Below are 21,212 nucleotides of genomic sequence, written 5' to 3'. Positions count from 1 at the left end.
GTGATCTCACTGATCCTGTCACTGACCGGCAACTCGTCCTCGCCAAGTTGCAAGGTTTGAACGCAATGTATGAGAATCTTCAGACTACTCTCCCGCTGCAGCGCCCCTTCCTATTCACTGCACATGTCAGTGAAGCCCGTAGTCAGCTCATCCTCGCTGAGTTCAACAAGGGATCCAACTGCTCCACCAACTCCCCCACAGCATTGCTTGTTGCCACCAGCGGCGGAAACCGTGGCAGCACTGGCGGCATGAACCCAATACACGCCACGGGTTATGGCGCGGCTCTCAGGCAAACCAAGGTGGTGGCAACCAGGCATCCCAGGCTGCGAACAACCAAGTCGCTGGCCAGCCCCGTGTCGCCCAGGCTTGGCCCATGCCGCAACATAACTGGGATGGCACAATCCAGATATGGCCTGGTGACCCAGTGCATCATAATAACAGAGGCTATATATAATGCCACATTATCATATATTTAAAACATATATTTTATTTCATGATAAAACTAGCAAATCTTATAGCAAGCTTGGACAGTTTGGGAAGGTTTTTTTTGAGAGAAAAGAATAATCTACTTCAACCGATATGCCCTTAGGTACGGCCATACATAACATAGAAATCACACGTGGAAAGGGTAGGCAATTAGCTAGAGCAGCAGTTGCTTTAGCGAAACTGATTGCAAAAGAAGATAAATCGGCCACTTGATTACCACCTAGGTTTGGTATCCCAAAACTGCTTAGCAATAGTTATACAAGTTGGTAATGTGTTCGGGTGAAAAAAAAAATTTGGATAGAGCCGGATCAAAGTGTTGATTAGGTAAACACCCCGTAATAAGAGGGATAGCTGTGAAATGTGTGGACCACCTGTATAGGCGCGGTGAAGGAAAAGCCAAGGCAAAGTAGTCTTCCTGTGAGTATAGACAAACCCGTCAAAAATATATTTTTATGTAAGTGGCTCACGGGAGCAACGAAAAATATATATATTAGCCTAGTCCAGTAATATATAGCGTGGTCTTCAGAACAATTGTTTTGAAATGATGATGTTTATTGCAAAACAAGCGCCTTCTTTCTTTATATACTTCACGGTGGACTGGATTTGGACCACTAGATTACTTCTGACGCAGTGGATATTTAAACAAACGTGCTAAGCGTTAGTTCATCCACGTTGTTTAGAAATCAGATTCACGTCGTTGTCAGAACCATCATTTTTCAAATGAATATTTTGCTTATTTCAAAACAGGAACTCTTTTCTTCGGAGTGTATCGGATTCGACTAGATTAGGTTTGGCAAAGTGGATATTTAAAACATGGGGCTAAGCCACATGCACACACACCATCAACTTTTTTTTTTCCAAAGTGGGTTGTATTCGACTATTATTATACTCCCTCTGTCCCAAAATATAATCATTTTTAGCACGTGATAAGTCAAACATTTTTAACTTTGATCATTAATAAAAAAAATCAATCATATAAAATTAATGTTACTAGATTTATCATTAAATAAACTATTATAGTATGCAACTCTTTTTATTTAAAACATCTTATTTTTATAGATATTATTGGTCAAATTAGCATCTCGGAGACCGTGTCAGAGTCCAACAATACTTATATTTTAGGACGGATGAACTAGTTCTAGCAGAATGGATATTTGAATCAATGGGCTAAGTGTAGTAGTTTTTCTTTTCATTACAAGCCTGACACACATACCACTAGTACAGATTCTTCCATCTGTGACGGCCCCTAACATGGCTGAAATTAGTGGGCCATCACAAGGAAATAATCTCAATCGGACCGAAAAAGCGTCTGATTGAGATATGGTCGCACATACATGCTAGATCGGCATAAAACTAGAGCCCGTCACGGATGACACTTACCTTTGACAGGCCATAGTTTAGGCCTGATTGAGATGATGGTTCAATATCTCAATCGGGCCCTAAAAGCGCAGCAGTTGCGCATCAACCGAGTTCGCGGAAAATCCAACATCGGTCGACAGCGTCGTCGACCACATAACGGTAAAAGTTTCGTGCACAATGCATGAAAGGCTTAACGAATCCATATGTTATATAATATTCTAAAAAAATTGATAAATCTATGGCAGGAACCAACGAGCTGCACCCTCACAGTTAGGGTGATGCCTACCTTCACGGTTCCAGCAGCCGAGGACTTGCGTACAAGCCGACCCCAGAGACAAGAGTGCATGGAGCGCAACTTAGGGCCGATTGTGCAAAAGTTCAACTTGACTTGGTGAAGCCCGAATATGAGCTGTTCCCACTGAAGTATCCACCGAACGACGAGGTCCTATCACTAGGAAATGCCAGTGGTACCTTCATCCAATGGCCCAAGGACCTCATTGAGATAAGGGATAGAGCGAGGCCAACCACTGCACCAAGCGGTCGTCCGCCAAAGAGACCCGACTCTGCTCCTTTAGCCCCTCCAACTCAAGATCGTCATGCACAATCTTACGATGTGCAGTCGCAGTATGACATGGATTTTGGGGAGGACCGTACGGAGGCCGACAGCAAGGCGATTCATGAACCCCCACCGATGAAGAAGAGTAGGAAGGCACACTCTTCCCCTCAGAGAATTACTCTCAATAAATTAAACCCGATGCAAAGGGGAGAGGAAGAGGAGGAAAGGTGAACGCCTCGCTTCTGGCTCCAAAGAAGCTAGATCTGGGCAAGGGGCATGAAGAGACTCAGGGGAAGGAGGTCAAGAAGAAATACGTCGCTCCACAGGAGTTCCAACTAGGCATGCCATTGGTTGGAGACGATGTGCTATCCACAATGGGCGCCGCTTGCAAGGACCTTCACGTATACTACATGGAGAAATCTAACGCCAGGAGGCAGAATAGAGCTACCGATATCCTTGGAGAGCACGATGGAAAGCCATTCCTTGGTCCAACAAATTATATCGTGGTCGACTTTAAGGATCTATTCGACCACTACAGGCTCCGAGCAGTGGACACAAGCCTCCTTAAGTGCTACTCCTTGTAAGTATTGTCGCCCATCTCAATTTGGTAATAACAATCCATTTAACTCGCTTACAAGATCGTTTATCTTGCGTGTAGGTTAAGTTGGCAGTGGTGTCAGAAGAATGCACCGAAAGTTGCCTTCCTTGATCCACAAGTGGTCACTGTCACAAATCTCGAGAATGACCGTCAAGGAATGGTCAACTACATCTACGACACCTTGTGGTCCTGCCGAGACAAGGAGTACATTATATGCGCCTATAATCAATAGTAAGTGTGTTCCCTAAATATATACAACAGCATGACACATATAGCTTTAGTATTTAACTTTCACTATATTAATGCCGCAGTGCCCATTGGATCCTTCTGGTCATAACACCTAAGTGGAGTACATGCCACTACCTGAACTCCAGAATTGATAAGCAGGTATATGATTGGACCCCTATTCAACTAGCGATAGATGAAGCATGGGGCCAATACGTGCAAAGAGGAGGCCTCAGGAAGACAGGACATGACACCCTCATCCACAAAAAAGACTTCCCGGTGAAGCAACAAATAGGTGACCAGTGCGAATTTCATGTGTGCCACAACATGCGCCTTCTATACAGAGAAAAGGTGAAGACTTTGGCTGAATTTGAGGTCGGTGGCCTTAATTGTGATATACTAACTACATCGAAGTACATATATATGTCGATCAACTAATCTCGAATTATGACAATGTAGGGCAATATTACCAAGTCTCTACCTACCAGCTTCGAGGAGGTTCGCGAGGAAATAGCCAGCTTCATCCTCCGCGAAATAATTAACCCCAAAGGAATGTTTAGGCTTAAATTAAAATGATGAACATTGTTGAACTTTTATATTTAGGCAATGATGAACGTTGATTAAGACCTTGATTATGTAACTGTGATGTTTATATTTATGTATATATTTCTTATGTTTATATTAATACTTGCTAAATATATATTTCATCCAATTAACTCGGTTTTGCAGGTGAAATATGTTAAATATGTGAATCGATGTAAAATATGTGAATGGATGTGAAATATGAGATCAAAATGGATGTTCTGTGAATGTTGTTGTGTGAAACATATTGATGGTTGCGTATGTGAATGCATGTATATGAATGGGTGATGCTGGGGATATTGTATATGCATGTGTTTCTGTCATTTTTGCAGCGGGCATGGCTAGCAAAGGCCTGAAGCTAGCTAAAAAACAAAATTAATATTTTTCGTGGATTATACTCATCTGTGTCGGGTCATAACTTAGTACCCGATTGAGGTTAGTAGTCATCTGTAACGGACGCTATCTGTGGCCCGATTGAGATAGATCATCCGTGACGGGCTATAGTTTGACCGGTAGTCTGGATCAATGCTATCGGTGACGGGCTTTAATTAGGGCCTGATTGAGATAGGTTTATCCGTGATGGTCGTTTGTCCGATTGAGATAACTGTTCACATGTGTGACTTTTAGCCTGTGACGGACGTCGTGCCCGATTGAGAGGGAGTTTACCGCCAGATTGAGACAATGATGGTATCCGTTCTAGTGTACACACGCGCAACATCATACTTACAAGATCATGAATACGCTCCTATCACAAGGTTTTAAAGACCGAAACCAACACACGTCCTTGGACTTAAATTCTTATAAGCCTACTTACATACGTAATATTTGTGAGAAATATAATCTAAATCCTAATGGGAAGCAGTAAGGGGCTTTCGATCCAGGACCAGAGTGCAGCTCTAGAATATACTACTGCATCAAGTGGGAGCTTGCGAGGGGAACGGGAAAATAATTACGGAACATAACGTGCTGAAAAGGTAACCTTAAAAAGTAAATATATTGCATCTTATATATATTATGGAAATTAGCAATATGAAAAAATTTATTATGTTTGCACCTCAAACTTATAACTACCTACAGTAAATAAACAAATATTTCTCTTTCCTTTGCTTTGTCTATCTCCCCACTATCTGACGACCATCTCATGCTTTTATTTTGTAGTGGGGTCATGATACATGATACTAACAAATACATTATTGCATCATACCATAACAAAAACTAGTTATTTTTTTCTTAGTTTCTGGTGGTTCCCAACTAATCTGCTGTACGTATAACAACGCTATCCATTATCGCGTGATTAATTAATTAAGTATTAATTTTTTTAAAAAAATAGATAAATATGATTTTTAAAACAACTTTCGTATATAAATTTTTTTAAAAAAAACTCACCGTTTAACAGTTTGATAAGCGTGAGCGTGAAAAAAGACAGAGATTAGTTGGGAAAATAGAGAAATGAACTCAGCCAGGTTGGCCTCATGCTCAGCTTGTTATTTTATTTTTGTTTTTTCTTTGGTTTTACCTTTTCGTATGGTATATTTTACGTACATCCAAATGATCTGATTATTTCAATAACTCTATATTTTTGTTACGAGGCCTCGTAAAATAACCCACATTAAAAACCATAACCATTAATCAATAACCACTGAACCTGACAGGACAGCTATAGTTCCACTGGAGAGGGGATATTGATATGAACCTTACAGGCCACCTAGGTGAGAAGAATATTACTCCCTCCGTTCTAATCTAGGATCATATGTGATATTTCATAGAATAATAAATCTGGATATTCTTTTATCTAAATTCGTTTTACTACGAAATGTCTCATCCGATTTTAGATTGCTATATTATATGGGAAGTAATTAACAGCGGCCAATAGAAATAGTTTAGGCAAGATGCCACCAAGAAGAAGAGCAACAGAATATTTTTAATTTTTTTTCCTAAATTTTAAAAGCACATCCTCCACGGCCACCACCACCGCAAGAACCTTACGGCTCATGCCCGAGCTCCCAAAACTAAAGGACTCCATCTTCTCCGTTGCATCCATCAAGCTCAAAACGACGTAGCTTCCTGGTTGGCAAAGTTGAGAGAACTGGAGGAGGAAGGTCAGCAGAGAGAAAGGCAGAAGTAAAGGAAAGCTGAAGAAATAAGAAGCAGAGGCATCACACAAGTAAGGTTCTAATCACTTCCCGTTATTTCCTACAATTTAGTAAGGCTAGGGATCTACTGTTAATCTCTGTCTCTTTAAGCGTGTATTAGATATATACCGTACTCGTAGATTTATGATTATCCGTATATTTGTGTAGGTGTGTTTTGCATGTGCATCTTCTGTTTAGTTCGAAAAAGAAAAATAGTAGATTCACAAATAGGAATCACAAAATCACAGTATCGTACTATCAATAATCACACATTTATCAACAGGGATGATTAAAACTGATTCTGGTGAGGAACAAATTAACATACAAGCAAAGTGGACTTCTGTTTGATTTGGCTATAGAGGTGGAAAGAATTGGGGTTGGATGAGATTCAGTATATGGTAGAGGATCCGATATGGTGTTAATGAAGCTAGAAGAAGAAGAAAGCAGTAGTCGATCGAGCGGTCGAATGTGGGGACGACAATTGGTCAGGGAAGAGATGTAAGGCGATGAGCTAGCTGATGATCGTGAGAGAGAGTGGTGAACCGGAAATTATAAGTCTAAATTTTTAAAGCCAAGCCGAATTATAGTCCAAATTTTATTTAGTTCCCACCTGTCATATTCGAGTTGCAGATTGTTTATCACACCTTTGGTGTAACCGTGAAGTTTTGTTGTATGACTCTAATTGCGTAGGCCCAAAGTTATAGTATGTTCTTTATTGAAAAATACAAAATACAAAGTGGTTATTATTTTACACTTAGGTCAATTAGTAGCCAGTCTGAACGCATGCGCTTGCGCGTCAGTCACAAAAGCAAGGGCGTGCAAGTGCGCGTCCCGGCTTTTAAATGCGGTACGGTTGTATTTTATTTAGAGTGATTCCAGTTTACATAAACAAAGAACTTTAGTTCAACCAATTCATAATTTATGAAATATAGTAGACACAAGCTATGATCACATTGTAATTTGTTTCTTTGGTCCAAACACAACATTCTAATTCTCTCTGGTCATAGTATCGCCTCATGATTATAACTAAATCAAAATTATATGCTTCTTCGTCTAAAATAATAGAACATATATATTATTAAACGAGATATATCCTTATAATATGAATGTGAAGATGGGTGCATATTCGGATTCGTAGTACTCCCTCCATCCTAAAATATAAGGGATTATATTTTGAGATGGATGGAGTACTAGAATATGTCTCGTCCGGAGCTAAATTCTTATATTTTAGACCAAGGAAGTAATAAAGAGCACCCCGCGTGCGTGGTTCAAGCATTGGTCACATACGTACTCATGTATGGGTTTAATTAGGTATGAGAACGGATCAGAAATAGACCAAACGTTATTATGTTTGTTCTCATATATTTTTTCAATCAGAATCGAAAATAATATTAAATACATATAAGGAGCGAATACGAAACAAAATAAATATGGTAGCGAATATTTACCAAAATAAAAAAAAAGACCCTCTTAAATTGTGCTTCCGCAACCGTTTGTGACCACCGATTTTTATACTCGGACCCCTAAGAAATACACACGTGAAAATGACTTTCTACTTTCCGGTCCCTTAATTGAACACAAGAATTCTTCTTCCATATACATAGCATACTTACCGACTTACCTAACGAGGTCTTGTTGTCCAGATTGAGGATGTTATTGATTTTATCTCACCACTCCGAAACTTATACTGTTTGCTATGCACTTCAAATAATTTAAAATGAGGACATAAGCTATAAAGTAGTAAATCCCATCGACCTCTGCAACTTTGATTTGATATAGAGTATGTCTCTTTCGGAAGTCATTGGAATCATCTATATAAGATTTTGTAGAAATAGAAATGTGATTTTGTAACGAATATTTAGAGCCCCTAAATGATCTTAGATGATAAAGTTATCAACAACAAAGTTGTAGATCTCGTCAAGCTCTACAATTTTGATATAGAGTTTATATTCATCCGACTTTATATACTTGTGTTTTCTAAAAATTCCTCTCTATCTCAAATATTTAGGAAAAACTCTAGATAGTTTCCAATCATTTCCAATATCCGCTGGATAGTGATATTACCTTATTCACTTCCATTTAAACTCTCTGTATTTGTTTTTTTTATACTATCTGAAAATTATCTGCCCAACACTATCCATTTTCAAAAATACGTCCAGATATCAGAAACTATCCCAACCAAGCATAATTACCAAGACTTATTTAAGAAATTTGCAACAAGTATATATCATTCTCCAGCATGTATTCGGATTTGTTTTTCTTAAATAATATGTATAGTGGTTTAAATTCATTTTGTCTTCCATGCTGTCCATATAATTAGGTTTGGTTACTGTCTTTTACTTTACCGATCATTTTGTTGGTGGATACCGCATTACTGTGATGTATATATGCGTGATATTATTGGGCATGTATACCGGGTGTGGCTAATGGGCTATCGATCGCGATCGATCCCCATGCGCCTTGTACACACCTCTCCTCCCTTCCTCCTCCCCTTCTTCTCTTACTACTACACTATAAATTTAAAAAATATATATAAAAACAAAGTTGGAAATTTTTTTTATAGAAATACTATATATAAAAAATATTTGAATTTAAATTTAAATTTGAAACGGGTATGTAAACTTTTGACTTATAAACTTTTGGTCTATAAACTAATATTAGAATTTAAATTCAAAATTGAATCGGATATGTAAAGTTTTGACTTATAAACTTTGGGTCTATAAACTTTAGGTATATAAACTTTAGATGTATAGAAGTACTATACATAAAAAATATTTAAATTCGAATTCAAATTCAAATTTGAATCGGATATAATTCAAATTCAAATTTGAATCGGATATAATTCAAATTCAAATTTGAATCGGGTATGTAAACTTTTGACATAAACTTTGGGTCTATAAACTTTAGATGTATAGAAATACTATATATAAAAAATATTTGAATTCAAATTTAAATTTAAATCGAGTATATAAACTTTTGATTTGTAAATTTTGAGTCTGTAAACTTTAGATGTGTACACTTTATATGCATAAATTTACTAAAATAGGAAAGTAATGCGGTACCAAAAAAGAAACTACGTGGAGGAGAGAGGGGAGACCCGATCGCTCCTGACGATCAATCGTCCATTAGGAGTTTCGATGTATACCTGCCTTGTAATAAAAAGAAACACTATCGTAGAGTGTTAAACATTCTTTCTTTACGAGTGTCCTTACTCAATTATGAGTTGTAGGTCTTGCTTGTAATTGTTTATTTCGTCTAGCACGCAAAATGTGCCATGAAAAGATGTTTTACTGTACATATTTGCAGTTGCAGGTATTTAATCAGGAGCTCAGACTTATTATTAATGTCGATATCAGCAGATTCGCCATGGCGAGGTGCTGCTGCATCCTTTCGTCAACCTGTGAACAAAACAGATGAACTCGCAGCTCAGTCCCTTGTAGAAGCAATCTACAATTACAACGCCAGGTACTCATCATATCTATAACACTTATTGGCCTAATAAAATTTAGGTTAATGTAGAAGTTGTACTATATAAAAAAAATCAACTGCTGAAAATTCGTTGAACAGAACACATATATTACACAATATTGTTTTATATATGGGACACTTCTTCCCCACAGCAAAATTAGCATGACATCTCTTCTCTAATATTATAAAAGTTGAAGATGTTTTTGCCGATACTTTGATACATCATCCGTGTATGAGTACATTTGTAAGTTCGTTCACTTTTAAAAATACATATCCGTATTTAAGTCGGTTTTTATATTTGTTCTTTTTAGAAATACAAAAGGAGTTGTATAAGAAATCTCTTTAAAAAAACTTGCATGTTAACTTGACACGATTGAACTCCTAATTACAGCTCATGATTTTCTAAAAAAATACATATCCTAGCGAATTCCCATAGTGAATTTTACTTAAATAAACCGTATAACAAAAATAAGATTAAAATAGCCTTTACCCGTTACAACGGGTGGCCATTTTTTCTAGTAGAACTCTGGCCTTGATTTTGACGAACAGCTTGTTGTTCAACTATGTAAATGATCTTCAATGAGGGTATTGGACAAATAATAGGATGGGTTCCATAAAAAAAAGAAGGATGGAGTTTTTTTTCTTTTTATTTTGGTGCTTATTTTTCTGATACTGTGGAAGACGTACGTAATTGAGCTATTCCTATCAAATTATTAGAACAAAAAATAATTCGTAGCAATATATTGTACTATTATGATGATAATTTTTCTGTGGTAAATAACTATATTTTATTGCAACGATTGTAATTTAGTACTTTCGTTGCAATAGAAAATGAGATATCGCCAAAAAGATCTTACTGTGGCAAAAAAACATGTTATATCACCACAATTTTAATTTTTGTGGCAAATTACGTAGTACATGGCTGTGAAGTTAATTACTTTTCATTATTTTTTGTTGCCACGATCAACAAATTCGTTGCACTAAAAAAATATCGTCTCATAATTTAACTTAATTTTTTTCATATGAACATTGATTGAGACAAATTTTATATGGAAATTATAGCTCCCAACGAGATCTACAATTTAATTTTATAGGTGATAAATTTTTCATTTGAAATCTTTTAGATATTCAAATCTATGATTCAAATCTCAGTTAGGTTGGCTCAAATGGAACGATATGTATTTTCCAACAGAATTGATGCGTAGGTGAGTTGGTAAAGGAGAGAGCACGTGAATGATAGGTCTTGGGTTTGAATCCTAGCCAAGATACAGATAGGATGATAGATTAATATTTGAACTTTTAATTTGGTACGTAGAACTAATGCCACATATGGTGGCAATAATTTTTATTACAACGATGTGAAGTGTTGCAATATGATTTTTTACCACGTCCATTCTGTGGCAACACCGAAATTTATTACCATTAAATAAAAATCGTTGCAATAACCTATTACCACCATATTTATTACAACGGCTAGCAACGATTTTAAAATTGTAGCAATATGTATCTATTGCCACAATTTTAGTATTGATGCCACGATTTTTTTCATGGCAACAAATGGTTTTCTAGTAGTTCGACAAACAATTCACACATACTTTATTATTCCCAGCTGACATCTTGATCGACCTTTCTCAGCTCAATTACATTTGTTCATTCATTTTTTAAAATTTTAAATTTATGCTCTATTTGTGTTTAAATTTGGTCCAACATTGCCAAGCCAGTAATAATGATATTATCGTTTGTCATTTTTGTTTCTGGGGTTCCTGCTCATCTCAGGTGCTCGATTTCTTCAACTCTACCTGCCATTGAGTACAGAAGTTCTGATGGAGAAAAAGATATCACGCGCCATGTGTTCCGATGGGATAGAGCCCCATATGAATTCGTGTTTCAAAATGGATTCGAAGCCAGGCGTGCCTCTCCTGCCTCTCCAGATGAAATGTGCTTCAATTTGGAGCATTATGTGACTAGAGGCCTTGGGAGGCCTCTTGACACTCGAAGAGACACAACTCATGCGTATGTTAGCACTACCATAAGCAGTTCCTGGTATCCCAGTGTCAACCCTGGAAGTGTTCTCTTATACCGTTATGAGATATATGCTCCTGGAGGAATATGGATTTCTCAAACATTAGGCGACAGATATAGCTACAGTGCTCAAGATGAGGTCGTTTTTCCTGTCGGAATTGCTCCTCAGTATATTCGATCTGCGCAAATTTTCGAACTCACAAATGACAGGTATATACATTTCAAACCACCTTATGATATTGCAGCCGTAATAATTTATGATATTGCAACATTTAGTGGTTTGATGGTAGTCTTAATAATTTATGAAATTTATTGAGAGCATCTGGAGCTCGTATATGCATGTGCTGTGACTTAATGATTTGATGGTAGAACACAATTTTTGCCTGGTAAATCCTACTGTCAAATTAGACTCATGTGTGGGAAGACCTTTTTTGTTTTGTTTCCCTAAAAAGACTAAGGACCATACTGAATCCCTTATTGGTACTCCAGATCCATAGTAACTATATTTTAGAACGGATGGAGTATTTCATATATATGTATATATATATATATATGTGTATATATATATATATATGTGTATATATATATATATATATATATATGTGTATATATATATATATATATATATATATCATATAAAATATCCCAGTAGACTTCAATTTGCTCTTTCCTTCATTTCAGTTTGACTATGATGCATGCTTGGCTTCTCTCTTGACTTTTTTTTTAAGTGTAAGAAGGTGCGGTCAATCTATTACATACTAAAATTCCATTACACACTCAGAAAACGCTCTCAAGCTGTCACGTAGCATTTCTTAAAATGCTCCTATACTGCCACGTTGCAATTTAAAGAAAAAATTTCAACCATTGATTTTCATCAAAATTAATATATACTAAAAGTCCATTAAACTCCCTTAAAACACTATCAAGATGCCACATAGTATTTATTCCTTAAAACGCTTATAGATCGCCACGTGGAAATTTAACAAAAAAAATTGATGCCACGTAGTATTCCTTAAAACGCTTATAGATCACCACGTGGAAATTTAACGAAAAAAATTGAACCATTAATTTTCATTAAAATTAATGGGCCCAACCTTCCTAACCGTTAGAGATTAGATTGATTTTTTTAAAGAAAACACGGCCCGTAGGAGGGGGAAGCAAATGGGTGATCGATCGCTACAGGCGATCGACCCCCATCCCCCTCCTCTACCCCTTTCACTTTCCCTTTTTCTCTTCCTACTACACCATCAATTTTTTTTAAAAAAAAACAGCTAGAAAAATTTATGTATAGAAATACTATACATAAAAAATATTTGAATTCAAATTTAAATTTGAATCGGGTATATAAACTTTTGACTTATAAACTTTGGGTCTATAAACTTTAGATGTATAGAAAATACTATATATAAAAAAAAATATTTGAATTCAAATTCAAATTTGAATCGGGTATATAAACTTTTGACTTATAAACTTTGGGTCTATAAACTTTAGATGTATAGAAAATACTATATATAAAAAATATTTGAATTCAAATTCAAATTTGAATCGGATATAAAAACTTTTGACTTATAAACTTTGGGACTCTAAACTTTAGGTGTATAGAAATACTAAATATATAAAAAAAATTGAGTTCAAATTCAAATTTGAATCAGGTATATAAACTTTTGACTTTTAAACTTTGGGTCTATAAACTTTAGGTGTATAAACTTTAGATGTGTAAACTTGAGGTGTACAAACTTTAGATGCATAAATTTACTAAAATAGGAAAGTAATGCGGTACCAAAAAAGAAAACCACGTGGAGAAGGAGGGGTCGATCGCCCTGATCGCTATGGGCGATCGATCGTCCATTAGCTTTTCCGCCGTGCGAGAGGATTGTTATGAAATAACAGGGTGATCTCATCCATATAAAAGGATGGATCGCAACCAGAGGCAACCGTGCCTATTCCCTAGGCACTCCTTGGCAACGGATGCGATGGTTCCCAACTATCGCGTCTCCGGTTGCCACCCCTTCCCCATCTACAAATTGTACCGCATTGATCAATAAATTTATCCGCTCATTTTCTTGTGTTCAATTCTCTCTCTCGCTCAATCAATTCTATTCACAATACGTTATCAGCACTTTCACTCTCGCGAAGGAGATCGCGAAGTGAAAGAAGGAAGAACATCGCTTTTTGATCTACAGGAAAAGCGACAGAAACTTTTTCCGCTCTCAGGAAGAAGCGAAGAACAGAAGATCCTAAGGAAATCGAAGAAGGTATGCTTACCTTGATTCCATCCTCGATGCCGTTCTCGGCCTCCCTCGCCGAGACCGCTCTCATCACCTTCGCCCAACTCCTCTCTTGCTAGATGAGGAGTCACCACCACCCCCTGTGAAACATCAAGCATTGCTCCTGCTCCCTCCCGCTGGAGATGGAGTCGCCGCTTGCCCCGTTCATCCACGTCTGGCCGTCACTCCGGTGAAGCCGCTACTCGCCGTCCCGGCCTTTGCGCCACCTTTGGCACTGTTTCCTCATGGCTCCCAGAGCCACATGCTCCCGAATGGAGGGGGGAAATGGCAGCCGGGTCCGGCCGACCTCCGACTTCAACGAGGAGTGGGAGCCATCAGCCTAACCCGGCCGGCAATCCGCCGGTGGATGGGGGGGAGACCGTGACGACGCGTGGTTGCAGATGTGGCGGATGGATGTGGTGGAGGCAGGCGGTGAAATGCTGGCGGTGTGACCCGCTGCGGCGGTGGCTGCATGATGCGCAGCGGCGGCGTCGGCGCACCCTCGGCGGCGGCGGCGGCTCACCCCATAGTGGCGGCATCGGCGGCGCAACAGGGGGAGACAATGGCGGCGAAAAGGGCGGCGGCGGCGGCGCACCCGTGGGGGCCGGTTAGGGGGTTCTAACCCTGACCCCTCACGACGCCCCCCCTGCTCTTTTCCTTTCGGGTCGGATGGGCCGGCCTATCACCCGTCTGCCCCCCCCCCACTTGCCTGCCGGCCGATCGGGCCGGCCCATAGCTGCACGGTGGTGGGCCGAATCCTTTAAATTTCGGCCCACCACTCATTTTATCATTTTGTTTAAGTTTTTAATTCTAATTGAGCAGCAATTTTCATCTAAGTCCCTGTGTTTTATTTAATTTAGTACAATCAGTTCATCAGTCATACAAATTACTATGTAATGGTCCTGTAGACCACTGATGTTATATGTTTCTTAACATAGGTGTTTATTTAAATACCCTGCTTCACTAAATTTCATGTTGTCTTGCCTTTTGCATATTATTTCGAGACACACTCTACTTCCTCGCTTTATTAATTTACAAAATTCTATAAATTTTGTACTTTGATTTAGCAAATTAATTATGTACAACACGATTAATGGAGGATTTAATGCTTGTTCGACTACACATTTTGACTCGGAAATTAATCACATGTAGATGGAGACCTATACTTTGGTCATAATCGACCATAACCTAGGCAGCGAGTATCTCGTCCATCATCAAGTGGTCTACATTTTGAGATGATTACCTGATGGAGTCATACAAATTGGCCGCACTGGTCATAACCTAGGCAGCGAGCATCTCGCCCATCTCATAGAGGTCTACATCTCACGATGATTACCCACATGTATTATTTTCCGAGAATATGTTTTGAAAAATGAGATTATTTGAAATTTGGTTGAGCACAAGGTAGTGGAGTCCTAAACATTGGCTGCGGTATATTCACCAAAATATTTTTGCCTGGAAACCATGTTCTAGGCAGCAAGTATAACTTGCCCACTATTAAGAGATCTACTCCACTGTTTAATTACTTGGAGATTATCCACTTTTGTGCCACCTAAATTCGAATTCTAAATCAAATTGTCAGGTCTATTACCTACATCTTTTCGAAACATTACAAAATATGAAGTCTTACATTTCGCATTGAGATTACAACTGCAATATCATGTTTTTTATTAATTTACCTCTGTAAATTAATAATGGTAATCATGATTATAGGGACATGGCAACTATAGAGTTCAATGAACTCGCCCTTGATGGGAGTAACTACCCAATTTGGGCTTCTGATATCAAAGTATTTTTTTCTTCTTGCGGGATTTCAAATACAATTGAGGAACCCAATGATTGGGATCCACCAGTTGAGAACAGAAAGCTATATATTGCCCTTTCCCTTCTGAGGCTCTACATCTATAAAGATCTCAAACATGAGTACATGTTGGAGATGAGCCCTCTCAACCTATGGAAAGCTCTAAAAGAGCGTTATGATCAGCGAAAGGAACTCATTTGGCCTGAGGCTAATTATAAGTGGGTTCATTTATGCCTACAGGATTTTAAAACTGTGGCAGAAAACAATTATGCTGTTCATAACATTTGCTCCAAGTTGATGTTTTGCGAAAAGTGCCAACGGAAGCAGAGAAGATAGAGAAAACTCTATCAACTATGTTTCCAGAGGATAAGATACTGAATCAACAGTATCACACTAAAAGGATTCAAGGGAAATTCCTCGAATAACCCTAAGAATCTGACTGGAAAACACAAATGCAACAACAAGGCACAAATCCAATGGTCGACAGAAAGGAAAAGGGAAGGGTAAGACACCACAACCTAGTGGCAATAGCAACAAGCATTGCAACAAGTGTGGATCTGACTATCATGTCGCTAAAGATTGTTGCGTCCCAAAATCATCTTGTTCTCCTGTATCAGAAATCCCTAAAGGAAGAAAAAGTCTGAGGAACTAAGATTTGAAGCTCACTTCAATCTTACAAAAGAAAGACCTGACGTTGAAAGTTCTCACCAGGCTCCTATTGAACCAGAGAACACCCTCGTTCTTCTCCCAGAGGATACCGCTGCACTTTCTGCAATGGATGACATGCTCATCGAATACTGCTCAACGGACCCACTTAGAGATTTACTGTAATCTCAGTGCGTCCCACTTAGAGATAAAGCTACTTTAATCTCACTGTGTTTGAGACATTATATTGATATCCTATAGTTTGTAAAAACAAAATAGGTTGTAATAAGTAGATAAGTACAAACTCCCTCATATTATAAGGTTATAAGACTTGCTAGTCATTAGAGTATGTACTATTAACCTATGCAAACGTCATACTATGTATTTGATGTTTTCATTATTGTATGTATGTATATATTGTGGATAAAGAATTCTCCACTAAGCAATTCTTCTTTCATTATAGATGTCTAAGGATATCGCTCCGATTGGAGAGGAATTATGTCTTGTGGACAGTGGTACCACAAACTCTATACTTAGGGAGATCAAATACTTTCAAACTCTCATAAAGAGAGAAGGCAAAGTTTTGACTATCGCTGGGTGCAATACTGTGATAGCTGGCTCAAGACGATCAATTATTACACTCCAAATAGGTACACAAATTACAATCGAGGATGCTTTATTGTATCCTGATTCAACCCGTACTTTACTAAGTTATAGAGATATCTATCAAAATGGGTTTCATAATGAAACCCACATGCATAATCGAGAAGAATTTCTTCTCTTAACCAAACAAAACGGATATGGCAAACGCATTTGCGAGAAAATTCCATCTCTTACATCGGGATTGTACTATACATACATTAAGCCCATTGCACATGTTGCGTATAAAGTAATTTTTCAAAATGTTGATGCATTCCACACTTGGCATGATCGACTTGGGCACCCCAGTATCGGGATGATGAGAAAAATTATTGGCAACTCTATTGGTCATCATTTGATCACTGACAAATTTCTCAATTCCTCTGATTTCGTATGCACTGCATGTGCTACTGGGAAACTGGTTTTGAGACCATCTTATCTCAAAATTAGAGCCGAACCACTTAAATTCCTTGAACGCATTCAAGGGGATATATGTAGCCCAATTGTGTCAAGATCTGGACCATTCAGATACTTTATGGTTTTGGTTGACGCATCTACTAGATGGTCTCATGTGTGTCTTCTATCGACACGAAACCAAGCCTTTGCCAAACTAATGTCTCAAATTATAAGGCTAAAGGCAAATTACCCTGAACATAGGATTCAATCAATCCGTATGGACAACGCTACCGAATTTACATCTCATGCTTTTGATGATTATTGTATGGCATTGGGAATTCAGGTTCAGCACTCTGTTCCATATGTCCACACACAAAATGGTTTGGCTGAATCATTGATCAAAAGAATTAAGCTGATTGCTCGACCATTATTGATGAATTGCAAATTACCTTCGTCGTGTTGGGGTCATGCAGTTCTGCACGCTGCTGACCTTGTCCAACTACGACCAACTGCATATCATGAAACTTCCCCAATGCAGTTAGTATGTGGAAATCCTCCAAGTATTTCCCATTTGCGTAAGTTCGGTTGTGCTGTATACATACCGATCTCACCACCACAGCATTCCACTATGGGCCCACACAGGAAAGTAGGGATCTATGCGGGATTCAAATCTCCGTCGATCATAAAGTACTTAGAACCCTTAACAGGTGATCTATTTACTACCCGGTTCGCTGACTCTATCTTTGATGAGGAACATTTCCCGGCATTAGGGGGAGACTTCAAATACCAGAAAGAATGCCAGGAAATTGATTGGGATGCCCAGGGTATTCCAGCCTCAGACCCACGTACTACTGAAACTGAACTTCAAGTTCAGAAAATTATACATTTACAAAGACTTGCAAATAACCTGCCAGATGTATTTACTAATTATAAAGGTGTGACTAAATCTTTCATTCCCGCTCAGAATGTGCCAGAAAGAGTTGAGGTACCAAATAAAACCACTCAACTTCCACTCACTAAAAAGAGAGGAAGAAGTATGGCTACTCAGCGAGAAACAATTGCTAATAAGCAAAGAAAGACGGTAAATGCAAACCAACCTTTAGTTGGGACACACCAAATTGATACTATATATCAAGCAGATCATGATAGTCTGCAACCTAGCTCGGTGGTGCACAATGCCGAGACTAGGAATTCGGAAGAACATAGACACATTGTTTCAGGAGATCACGATAAGTCTATAAGGGTTGATGAAATTGCCATCAACTACTCTATAACAGGAGAATCTTTTGATAGAAGAGCTACAATTGTCGACACTAATTTTTCTGAACAAATTGCTGATTTCCTCCAAGTTGATCCAGAACCTAGGTCTATAAAAGAGTGTCAAAAGCGCTCTGACTGGAACAAATGGAAGAACACAATTGACGCAGAATTAGCCTCGCTTTACAAAAGAGATGTATTCTCGGCTGTAATGCCTACTCCTCGTGGTATCTTTCATGTGATACAAATGGGTTTTCGTCCGGAAACAGAATGAAAACAACGAGGTGGTGAGATATAAAGCAAGGCTTGTAGCACAAGGTTTTACGCAAAAACCTGGCGTTGATTTCGACGAAACTTACTCTCCAGTTATGAGTGGTATAACTTTCCGATATTTAATATCATTGAGAATACAAAATCGTCTATTTATGCAGATGATGGATGTAGTGACAGCATATCTTTATGGGTCACTTGATTCTGATATTTACATGAAGGTTCCTGACGGAATCGACATCCCGAATCATAAGGTAAATCGTAACATGTATTGTGTTAAGTTGCAGAAGTCACTTTATGGCTTAAAACAATCGGGTAGGATGTGGTACAACCGATTAAGTGAATTCCTTTCACTAAAGGGATACACTAAAAATGATGATTGCTCATGCGTCTTTATCAAAAAGTCCCCCACAGGATTTTGTATTATCTCGGGTATATGTCGATGATCTCAACATCATTGGCAATACACAAGATATTAATCAAGAACATCATCATTTAAAGACGGAATTTGAGATGAAGGATTTGGGTCAAACCAAATTTTGCTTAAGTCTACAACTTGAGCATTTACCTTCTGGAATCCTGGTGCACCAAAGTGCATATACCCAGAAAATTTTGGAGAAATTTAATATGAACAAGTCATATCCTTCCAAAACCCCTATGGTGGTTCGATCTCTAGACGTGGAGAAGGATCCATTTAGACCAAAGGAAGATGGTGAGGATGTGCTTGGACCTGATTTTCCATATCTTAGAGCTATTGGCGCACTTATGTATCTTGCAAATAGTACGAGGCCAGATATTTCTTTCTTGGTAAATCTATTGCAAGATACAGCACTGCTCCTACCAAACGCCACTGGACTAGAGTTAAGAATGTCTTTCGATATCTTAATGGCACAAAAGGTCTTGGACTTTTCTTTAAAAAGAACCAGGATTCGACTTTAATTGGGTATATTGATGCTGGCTATCTATCTGATCCCCACAATGCTAGATCACAAATAGGATTCGTATTTTTATAAGGTGGAACTGCTATTTCATGGAAGTCTTCTAAACAGACTCTGGTAGCCACTTCCACAAATCATTCTGAAATAATTGCATTATATGAGGCATCACGTGAATGTGTATGGCTTCGCAGAATGGTTAACCACATATTAACATCTTGTGGTATTGGTTCATTGGAATCACCTACCATTATCTATGAAGATAATGACGCTTATGTTGTTCAGATGGAAACTGGTTATATTAAGAGCAATATCACAAAGCATATTGCTCCTAAATTATTTTATCCTCATGAGCTTTAGCAACATGGAGAGATAAACATCTTGCAAACTATGTCATGTGATAATCTTGCTGATTTATTCACAAAATCTGTGCCATACTCCACATTCTTTAAATGTGTCGAAGGAATTACTATGAGACGACTTAAAAATTTGCAGCATTCAGGGGGAGTATCTTCCTCTGGAAAATAACCTATTTTCGTCATATTATACTCTTTTTCCTTTGTATGAGTTTTAACCTTTAGGTTTTCTCATCCAAAGTTTTTAATGAGGTAATATCAACATAAGCTTATATGTCTTATCACTTGGTTTTTCCCCACTAGGGTTTTTACTAAATGATAACTGTAGACATTATACTATTTTGTATCATACTATGAGCTTTACTCATAGAGATCTAAAAATAGTCAATAATATATCACGGTTCTCTCCTTATTTTTCTCACTGGGTTTTCGAGGAGTTTTACGTGATGTATTTAATATAATAACTATAATTATTTCTAATATTATCTTTACAGATATCTGGAACAATGAAAGAGCAATGATCAAAGATGGATTCGATCAAGGGGGGTGTTATGAAATAACAGCGTGATCTCATCCATATAAAAGGATGGATCGCAACCGGAGGCAACCGCGCCTCTTCCCTAGGGGTTTAGGGTTCCCAACCATCGCGTCTCCGGTTGCCACCCCTTCCCCATCTATAAATTGTACCGCATTGATCAATAAAGTTATCCGCTCATTTTCTTGTGTTCAATTCTCTCTCTCGCTCAATCTCTCTCGCTCAATCAATTCTATTCACAATAAGGATCACGTACGAATGCACGCCCACGTACAAACCACGTTTCAATTTATTTTTTCCCTTTTTTCTTTACCGAAATATTTGTAACAACAAATTTATAATAAAATCCGTTAGGTTAAATTGATATTTTTCAAGAAAAGAATAGAAAGAAGACGCCCCGTGCGAGAGGATCCCGTCATGCACGCGCACATACGAATCTCTCCTCTCCGTTTATTTTTCTCCCTTTTCTCTTTACCGAAATATTTATAACAATAAATTTTAAATAATTATAACTCTTAAATTATATATTTTTTAAAATAAATTTTAAATAATCATAACATTTAAGTCTTTTTATCTGTTTGCACCATTGTGTTATTTATGATTAAAATCACAATTAGAATTTAAGACACACGTTCTTTTAAGTTTTATTGAGATGGTCTGCATGTCATTCAAACATATATAAA

The 21,212-nt window shown here is 37.9% G+C and overlaps 1 long non-coding RNA gene across 2 annotated transcripts; it reads left to right on the top strand.

Moving 5' to 3' along the window:
* The first annotated feature begins 5,807 nt into the window (after nt 1-5,807).
* Nucleotides 5,808-20,698, top strand: LOC127772114 (uncharacterized). Of its 2 annotated transcripts, none has more exons than XR_008017283.1 (4): nt 5,808-5,970; nt 9,245-9,403; nt 11,183-11,638; nt 20,489-20,698. It is a non-coding gene; the product is annotated as an uncharacterized LOC127772114 (long non-coding RNA). The 2 variants fall into 2 exon arrangements; XR_008017284.1 differs by lacking the exon at nt 20,489-20,698 and adding an exon at nt 16,605-16,754.
* The last annotated feature ends 514 nt before the right edge of the window (nt 20,699-21,212 follow it).

This window comes from Oryza glaberrima, chromosome 4, assembly GCF_000147395.1.
Source record: "Oryza glaberrima chromosome 4, OglaRS2, whole genome shotgun sequence".
NCBI lineage: Eukaryota > Viridiplantae > Streptophyta > Magnoliopsida > Poales > Poaceae > Oryza > Oryza glaberrima.
Note: the sequence above shows the minus strand (reverse complement) of the source record. Positions and strands in the feature narration are given on the sequence as shown.